The sequence below is a fragment of the Lipophrys pholis genome, assembly GCF_963383615.2.
Source record: "Lipophrys pholis genome assembly, chromosome: 3".
Taxonomy (NCBI): Eukaryota; Metazoa; Chordata; class Actinopteri; order Blenniiformes; family Blenniidae; genus Lipophrys; species Lipophrys pholis.
Window position 1 is genome coordinate 24682164 of NC_137627.1, and position 10156 is coordinate 24692319.

Sequence of the window (10156 nt, forward strand, 5' to 3'; positions counted from 1 at the left end):
TATAATACTAAAGATGTAAATTTGCAGTTAAGCTAAAATCTGGCACATTTATAATTTGTATATGATTGTTCATTAATGTGTGTTGTTGTGATCAAATGAATAAATAAATAAATATTGCAGTGTATAAACATCAATGCAATTTTGAACAAGTAGAATACAAATGATCCCAAAATGTCCAGGAAGATAAAAATTGATGCAGATGAAAGGCTGCTTCATGAACGATGGGAAGGTGAATACATGTTTGTGCTTCAAGGAGAAAAAATAGTTTATTTTTTGTGTTCTGAGGCGTGTCGCTTGTCAAAGAGTAAAATATAAGCCCACATCTTGACGCCAAGCACGGAGGTAAGTATGCCAAGGTTAGACTTAACAGAGCAACTAGCAAATATATATTTTTATATCCATGCAAATGCATATGTAATATTTGGAATATGAATAAGTAATAAAGTCTGAGTTATTTAAAATTGAGGAGTAGTTACATTTATTTTATATTACATATGGTTACATTTAGTTACACTTATGATGTATTACAGTTACATTTGGCCCTTTGAGGGCAGCCATTATGCTGATGTGAAAATGAGTTTGACACCCCTGCTCTATGTGTTTGATCTGGACTAAGACTCAACCTCCATTTCGTATTTTTTTATAAGAACGTTTTTAAACACAAACTCAAAGAGACAAATTAGAAAATAGCCAACAGCACCAATTCGTGGCCAAACATGCTCACTACATTGTTCTCAAAATATTGCCGTGTCGATGCAATAAACAATACAAAACCAATGCATTTCCCCTTAAAACGTTGTGTAAACGTGACCTTCGTTCATCAAACAGGAAGTGATCGCCACAGGAAAATGTTGTCGTACTCAGTGGTCAAGTTCACATGAAGACGCTCCAGTTAGTGCAGCGCTCGGACCACAGCGGCAAAACGTGCTCTGATCCTGAACCAGAAAAACTAGTTTATCACATTATGGATGGATGGATGGATGGATGGATGGATGGATGGATGGATGGATGGATGGATGGATGGATGGATGGATGGATGGATGGATGGATGGATGGATGGATTTATTGGACATGTTGGATTCCCAAGAGAGGAAATCCAGCATGTCCAGCAGCTCAAGAAATTTTAATAATAAAAATAAAAATTCACTTCATGTAGTTGTGACGGCACCGAGACGCGCACGCTGAGGAATTCCACAACTCATTTATTTCATCAGGACATTATCAGTTGAGGTGAATTTTTTTTTTTTCTGTTTAATCTGACCTAAAAAAAAAAATAAAAAAAATAAATCTAATACATTTCCTTATCATTTTTCTGACCATAAGTTTGGAGCACAGAACTGTAAAAACGTATTTCAGCCTGAAATAACCAGAAGTTCCCATGTTTGTGTGGATTGAGCAGGAAACATGATGTGTGGCTTATTTGGGACTATGCATTAAAAACAAACTGTTTTGAAATTAGCTGCTGTGCGAACCTCGTTATTTCACCTCGTTATTTCGCTGTGCAGATCATTCTGTCTGTAGAGGTGAGTTTAATGCAGCCTGGGTGTCACTGAGCACCGCCCATTCAGCAGCTCTGTGGCTGCACAGATTTTCTGAGCAATTACTGCAGAACAACAGTACTTTGCTGGAGAGAGTACGCCTTTAAGACTCTTAATTGGTCTGTGAGAGTGATTGTGTGAAAGCATACTGTACCAGAAAGTGTGTGTGAAACTAAGCGTGACAGAGGAGGAGCATATGTGCTCGACCCTTAATAATTAAAGGCTATTTATACATATAGTGAAGAGAAACGATGCAGACATTTTTATTTTTTTTTTCTCCTGAGCTCGGCGGCGTTAAGTGCAGCCGACTGCAGCCAATCACATCGCTTTCTGCTGCGCTCACGTTGGGATTCAGATGAGCTCATGTTGTTCACTGCTGGCAATGATTCACTCCGGAATTCTGATCCGGGTCGCACACTCATGTAGGCAGAGTGATGCTGTATTGTTGTTGGAAAGAGGCTCGGGGGCGGCAGCGGTCCGCCCCGGGCGATGGGAGGAGGAAACCCACGGCGGAGAGGCAGGAAATACAATGGAGACACACTGAGAAGAGGAGGACTTCTGAAAACCTCAGGTCACCAGAGGTCCCATGATGGACGGTTGACCTCACTCTGTCCAGATGTGGGACTTCATGAGCAGACGTCCAGAAATGAGCTGTAAGGTCGGCTCCGTTTCCATGACAACGTCTCGGGTGACAACGTATCGAGTTTGTGTTTTCGTTTCAGAAAAGTTTACGATGTTGTCAAAACAATGTAGTTAGCATGTCGGATCACGAGTTGCTGCGGTTTGTTGTGTTTGAAATGGAACCACACACACTTGTGTCCCGAGAACAATAAATATCAACAATATTAACTTTATTTATACAGCACCTTTAAGAACACTGCTCAAAAAGTGCCATGACAGTAAAAACACAAACATAGAAAAGTCAGATGAGATAGAAGGAGACAAGCAATCAATGAGGAAAACGAACACATATCAAAGTCATTTAAAAGACGTCAGCGATTCTGCGAGCCTTACATGAGAACACAGACATTCTCGTGGACAGACGACCAAGTTGGATTGTTATTACAGTGACTGTCAAAATAAAACTACCAAGTCCCAGGAGAATGTGGACTGGGAGTCATGACACCACGGAGGAAACTTTTTTCTTGATTGTCCAGCTGTTTGCGTGCCAGTCGCCTCCGTTGGTGTGTGAATGGGTGAATCTGATTAACAGTGTAAAGCTGTGCTGAATAAGTTTAAATTAATTCACTGTTTTTACTATTATGATCATCTGTAGTATGAGAGGTTCTGGTGCGTGTGTGTTGACTTCACTTCACCTTCTAAGCTTTGGCCTCTGAAACAATTATTGAGGTAATTTAATTGAGGTTGCACCAAGACACCATAATCTAATCTGGTGACAGTCTTGTTCTTGTTTCATTGCTTGAACTCTCATTCAGCTGTATATCAGATGGCTGATAATACTTAGTAGTTTTATTTGGCATGTGAAGCTGTTTGCGACTGGAGGTTTCTCCATCATTACGGATGTCTCTGCGTTTCCATCAGACACACACACACACACACACACACACAAACACACACACGCATGCACACCGCTCACCCACTCACTAGCAAACAGACAGAGATGCTTTGATGTGACTGTGACCCAGTAAAATGAAATGAAAGAGGCCTTTAGAGGGAAGCGCGGGGACGAGGAGCGTATCCTCCACTCACCATTTTGTCGATTGGCCACACTTCTCTGCTTCACCATCTCCCTTTTCTCTCCTTATTTAACTCTCTCTTCCTCCGCCGTCCAACCAGCTTTGTCTCTCCCGACCGTCATCCACTGAAAATTGATTCGTCCCTCACTTTGATGAGATCCACCTTTGGGTTTCATTTACTCAGCCAGTCAGAGGACGGCAGCTATTGTACAAGTCGGGTCGTTTTTCCACCTGCCACTTACAGGTGGACACGGTTGAGCTGAGAGAGACGGTTCAGCGGAGGAGGCGTGAACGCGACCCTCGGCCACATTGAGATGGATCTCAGGCACAGTGAGGTTCTGATCAAAACTTAAATCTGCAAGCTTCGATACGAGCTTCAGTCACTGGGTGCAGCGGCGCCACATAAAACCCCCACCGATTTTCTTTTTTTACGTGTTGCTTGATGCACTGGAAATGAAACAGGAAGTGATGGTGCAGAAAAGCATGACGATCATAAACATGATACTCCCCATGTTTTCTGCCTCAGTCGTCATGGAAACAAGATGCTCCACTTGTTGGTGCAGCATTTCAACCAGAGCAGTAAAAGTACGGATGAGTGGATGGATGGATTTAGGAATGATGGACGGATCAATTGAGGAATGACGGATGGATGGATGAATGGATAATGAAGGGGGGAGGGAGGGATGGATGATGGAATGATGAATGGGTGGTGGAATGGAAGAATGGAGGGATGGATGAATTGATAAATGATGGATGGATGGATTGATGGATGGATTGATGGATATTTCTGACAGTGGCAGACGGAGGTCTTTCTGGATAGAGTGTGGACGTTGTCCTTGTACCTGCCTGGGTTTTCTTTGGTCTGTTTTCCGATGGTTTTCACATGGTTGAGGATGAAGTGATAATTTATTCGTAGGTACAACGTGTCCACTGTGTCTTGTCTTTCAGCCTGAGTTAGACAATCTAACCACCAGCTGTTGAAAAAAAGCCATATGGAAGTTTGAACAATGAGGAGTTCTCATGTTCTCCCCTTGTTTGCTTCGGTTTTCTCCAGTTTGAAGTAAAGTTCCTTTTCTTTTTTTCTTCCAGTCCTCTTTTATGTAGCTACAGTATGTCACTTCGCGATCTGCCAGTGTGGAGCCAAAGTGCAGTTTGAAGAGGAAAATGACTTAAATGACTTGCTGAAAGTGGCGAATGCTTTAACACAGTTTAGCGGGGATGAGTTGATGAAACATTTTCTACCTCGCAAATCAATTCGCGGCGTTCAGGTGGATGAGTCACTCGTGTTTAATGAAAACCGTCTGCTTATTCTGGTGAAGGGCCAAAACCATTTCTGCCTCTTTACCACTTCCCTCTTTGCTCTCATTTTCTCTTTAACCCCCTCTCCCCCCTCCTCCTCCCCCCCCCCCCCTCCCGTTTCCTCTCCGCTGGCTTCATCCCATCCTGCCTCATCATCATCTTCCTCTCCACTCTGTGAGATGATCGCCTGAGGTTTCTGTGTCTCAGCTTAAAGTGACATTCTGCCATCTCATCTCTCTCCTCGCCTCTCATTCTGTCTTGTTTGGTTTCACTGTTCCTGTCATAACCATCAACCTCTCCTCCTCCTCCTCCTCCTCCTCCTTCTCCTGCTTCTCCTCCTTCGCTCGTCCCGATCTGTCTGCTTCGTGTCACCTCCCGTCTGCTGAGGGAGGCGACGCCGCGAGGCGCCCGCGGAGCGGAGCATCGGACTGGCAGGAGACGCTGAGCGCCGGTTGGAGATGGACGATGGAGAAGAGTAGAACAGAAGGTCACATTGGGTCACCAGAGAAGGGAAGGACGTGAGAACTGAAGGGCGATGGAGGCTGGAAACATGAATAAACTTTCAGGATAAACAAACTCAAAGAAGAATTTTTTATTTTTTTTTTTTAATAAAAACTTGATATTGATAGAATTTACCCATTGAGATCAAACATGTTGAAAGATTTACTTTATGTAATAAAGATTTAAAAAGCAACAAGGAAAAACCCACAAAGCCACAGGACCACTAGTGCAACAACACATCATCAGTCGAGGAAAACTAAACAGAGCCCAGCTCCCGTCCTCTGTTACTGTATGAATGACCCAACGCTTCGGCACTGAAGGATCAAAAAGCGACGTCGCTCTGAACGTTAAGTCGCCACAAGCCAGTTATTCCTGTCTTAAGTTTTCTGACACCTCCGGCTTGAAATCCAAATTCAGAAGGATCATGAGGCCTCACTTCCACCAGATTTTTATTCGTGTAATAACACTAATGGAGTCATGACTACGGACGAGTACCTTTCACATTTGAACCGATAGGGAAACGATACCAGTACTCAATGGTATTTTTGTGTGTTTATGTGGTAACAGATGTTAATTTGTTTGATGATAAAATCTCAAAATGTTTCTATTTAACATATTTATGAGTGAACTTTAACAAATATATCAAAACAACATCCACCTGTTTGTATTGTAACATCACAGTCGTTTCACAAGTTTCTTCAACATGAAAACCTTTAACTACAACTACGCCGTATTTTTTCTTTATAATGCACAAATTAAACATCATGCTTCAGTAACTCCTATTCCTTTCCCCTCTGGAAACACTGTGTGATGAGGCTCCATGGAGGGAAAATACGTTTAAAACAAAAGAGCAATCTCTTCAGCCTGGAGAAAAATCTTGTGCTTAACCAGGAGCTTCCTCAGATTAGAAGTATTCCCGCCGCTGGCCTTGCACGTCGCCTCACAAATATTGCAGCGATCATAATCTGTGTCGCATTTTAATAGGTGGAGCTGTACTTTTGAGCGCTTTCTCTCTGCGATGCTTTCTCCGATGTCTGAAACCGCAGCTACAGACTTCATCGTGCTCATGTGCATGCGATGCTGTATTCACGTTGCCTACTCTTCCAATCCCTCTGTCACAAGGTTATGTTTGGTACCGAAACATGGTACCGTTTGATTTGATCTAAATCGGTACTTGGTAGTACGAATGGATTTCAGTTGGTACCTTTGAATGTACCGAATTCGGTACCCATCCCGAGTCATGAAATTCTTCTGATTTTCCATCGACTGAGCATGTGCGCAACTACGACTTATTACAGCCGCTGGTGACCAGGACCAGGAGTAGGGTTCCAGAAATGTTTCCATGGAGATGGAGTCAGAGCGTTCTCCAAAAGTTCAATTTCAAGGCTTCATTCCAAATAATCTCTACCTCTCATTCCTCTATCCTCTTGGACTTCTGTTCTTTGCTCCCTTGTCTCCCATCATTCCTTTGGTGATCCCCCCCCACCCCCCCACCCCTTCCCCCAGCCCCCAGGGGTTATTCCCCCTTCCTTTATCTTATCCTTTAAATATCATTAAGTATGTCCATAAGCCACAACAGGCTCCGTATCACATCCAATTTTGCCTGTGGCAACAGTTACCAAGCATGTGATCTCCTCTGCTTGTATCGCCACAGAGCTTAATCTCGTGTGATATCACAGAGCGGCGTGACGTAACTGGCAAATCAGAACAGTGGGGATTGTAATCCTTTCAGCACTCTCTGGATCGCTGTAATGTTGTCAAACTGTGACGGGGTTTCTCCGGGCATGATAAAAGCATCGCATGCAGACCAGGTAAAGAGATTTCACACCATCTGTCAGTAAGGTGCCACTTTTTAATCTTCTCCGTTTACTCATGCACACATTGAAACCAAACTCCAGATTGTTCATAGGTTTTCACATCTATCCAGCTTCAAAGTACTTTCACTTTTTCTGATAAGTTTCTAGACTTCTTTTGGGTGTAATGAACCAACCATCTCGTGTTTTCTGTACGAACGACTATTTACTTGTTAATGATAAGCGATACATATAAGACTGGACTCGCCAGGCTTGAAGCCCGCTAAATGCTGTGCAGTTTTTGACGATCCAAAGATAACAGTCGTGAGAGAATTGTGGTAATATTTTTTGGTTTGGGCTCTAAATCTTTGGTCCTCCATCGCACTGTGAGACTGGTTCAAGGAAGGCTGTTGTCATGACGACCAGAGACAACCTGCGATAAAGGTCTGACAGTGTTGGTGATGGTGTTGCTGCTGCCGTGACCTAAGTTAATTAACTGACGAATAGAAATGCAAAATGAAATGATGTACTGATCAGTGCCACACCGGTGCTAAACCCAAATAGCTGCTTTTCGGCTACGATAAGCAAAAAAGTGCATAAAGGAAAGTATGTGGGGTGTAAACCTAAACTTTTTTGGTGATTTCTCTCCAAACACCATGAGGGCGAGGCTTCGTTCAGGCTTCGCTAGTTTTGTTTTCGTGGCTGGACAGCGCACGCTTATGACGTTTTATTCTTGTGCAATCACGTCGACTCGCCTACATCGTAGCTGTGATTCAGCTTGTTTTCATCGTGCAATCTCCGCACGTTAGTGAAAGTAACTCAGGATCCAAGACAAAGGTCAGTAAATATAGACATCACAGCTGGATTATACATAAATGCACACTGCCTCGCTTCTTCTCCAGAGGATGAATAAGTAAGAAACAAACACATCCTTCTGAAAAAAGAGAAAGAAAACCGGGCACCATTGACCCAAAAGCTGGTTCTAGTGGCTTCTCTGTGCCTCGAGATAGCAACGCCCCGCTACGGAGCCTGACCACATGCCATCTCAAGACCAACAAGCCCACGAGCACACAGATGCATGCAAGGATCTTAATTATTTATACTGTGTGGGCACCCGAGTGGAAAATGTTACCTGCCAAGGTCTGACACGGTGCTTTGTGGCCATGTACACCGAGTGTACGAGTCGACTCCAGAGGTGAAAGCTTCAGAGGAATTAGAAGCAATTTGCAGCTGTGATATGGTGGAAAGAAGTGTTTATTGAGCATGAGTTCTTATATTGTTCTCAGCTCCAGTGCTGTGGTTTTACGCCCAAAGAAACACTAGCAGAGAGGGGAAGAGAGAGCTTCTCGTTTCCTCCGGATGCAGGTAGAGATGGAACAGCAGGGCGATGGAGGAGGCTGTGTTAGTAACAGCGTCAGAATCGTCCAATAAGCAGAAGGATTTTGCTTGTTAAGGCTCGGCTCCTGCAGAGATGCCTGCAGGCCGGGATTTCTTCTGCTCACCAAGTCCCAGACACAAATAGAATGAACTCGCTGTCACACTGGGCCTCGGGCTACTTAAGTCATCCTCCTCAGTCAAGTTAGGGGCGCTCAGGAAACACATAAACCATTATTGTCATGGCATTGTCACTTTGGGGAGCACTAATCTGATTGTCTTCGCTTCTGTTGGTTCAATTATTTGAGACAAAAGAGAGCAGGTAGAGAACAGGTAGCAAACTCAAACAAACTCAAGAGTTGAAGCGATTATGATTCACTCTACTGAGGTACTGTGTCACCGAGACTAAAGACGGAGACATCAACCATTGATCTTCTTTCTTCGTCTTCCTCTATGACCAACGGAGACGTGGCCCTTTCATTAGTCCTCAGCCAGACGTATGTACACATACTAGTCGGCTTCATGCAGTTACAAGTAGGCAGCTAGTAGGGATCCTCATTAATAGTCTGAAACTAACCCCATTCAATGAGAGTGGCAGGTCTAATGATGGGCTACATCCTGGATTATGGTTTTGTCTGTGTGGTTGAGATGCTCCTTATTGGGCTTCCCATGTTTAAAAAAAGGTCCAACCAAACCCCTGTGACACGTTTAAAAAGGACAACGAGTCGTCTATGTATCGCAGTATGGTTCGGCCTGAGAAGCTACCGCCCACAAAGGCCCAGCATGAAAGACAGAAATTTGGAAGCCCAATTTAATCATGAGTCCCTGCAGCAGCATGCAGATAATTCTGAAAGTTTTCTGATCAGTTTAGACTGTCATAAAACCTCCAGTTGGCATCTCAGCAGAGGCAGTGGTGTGACTTACTGGAGGTGAAGAGACAGAAAATGAGATGGAACTGGTTTAAAAATAGCAACAGGAGATCAGTGGTGTTGCTTTTATTCACAAACTTTCAGCTGGTGTTTGAAATATAACTTGTCAAATAGCAAGAGGAACTCGTAATGACAGCAGTGCTCGGGACTTGGTCGTTTTATAGTTGACAGTCACTGTAACGACAATCCAACTTGGTCGTCTGTCCACTAGAATGTCCATGTTCTCCAATTGTTAATGTTGAGAGTGGATTGTTCTTTGCTGGATGTGTGTGTGGCTTCATTATGAAAACAAACAACTCCAGCCACACCATTTTCAGTGTTTCTGCAGCTTCAGTGTAAACAGAAATCGTTTTCAAAACACTGCAGTGTTAACATAAAACTTTTCTGAAATGAAAATTCCAAATCGATGAGTTTTCACTTGAAACGTTGTGTAAACGTGGAGGCACTCTGGCTGCGCCCCGGGAATCTTGTAGCTCTTATCCAAAACCCCATAGCCACATGACACACAGAGGCACTGACAGCGGTCAATATTTTCATAAGCGACACCACATAAAGAAACAGTGGTGAGACACAATTTCTCTCCTATTAGAGTGAGACAAATGGCATGAGGGCAATAGAATATATCAACACACGATATCTCCACCATTCAAATCACATTAGCAGTTAAATGCCAGTGCTGCTACGCTGGTGTTTGCTCTTTGCTTGGCATGAGAAATAAGTGGAAATGATGAAGCCAGGGGGACATTTCAAACCGTCATTAATGCAAATGCAGGTTTTCTCCTGCAGGGCAGAAATCTGTGGGGCTCTGCAGGAAAGCAGCTGACTCACCGGGGTCACCTACATTCTGCACACGGCTTTTCTTTGTCGTGGTGTGTGTGTGTGTGTGTGTGTGTGTGTGTGTGTGTGTGTGTGTGTGTGTGTGTGTGTGTGTGTGTGTGTGTGTGTGTGTGTGTGTGTGTGTGTGTGTGTGTGTGTGTGTGTGTGTGTCGGTGGATGGGAGCAGCGGAGCGGGTCAGTGCTGAAGT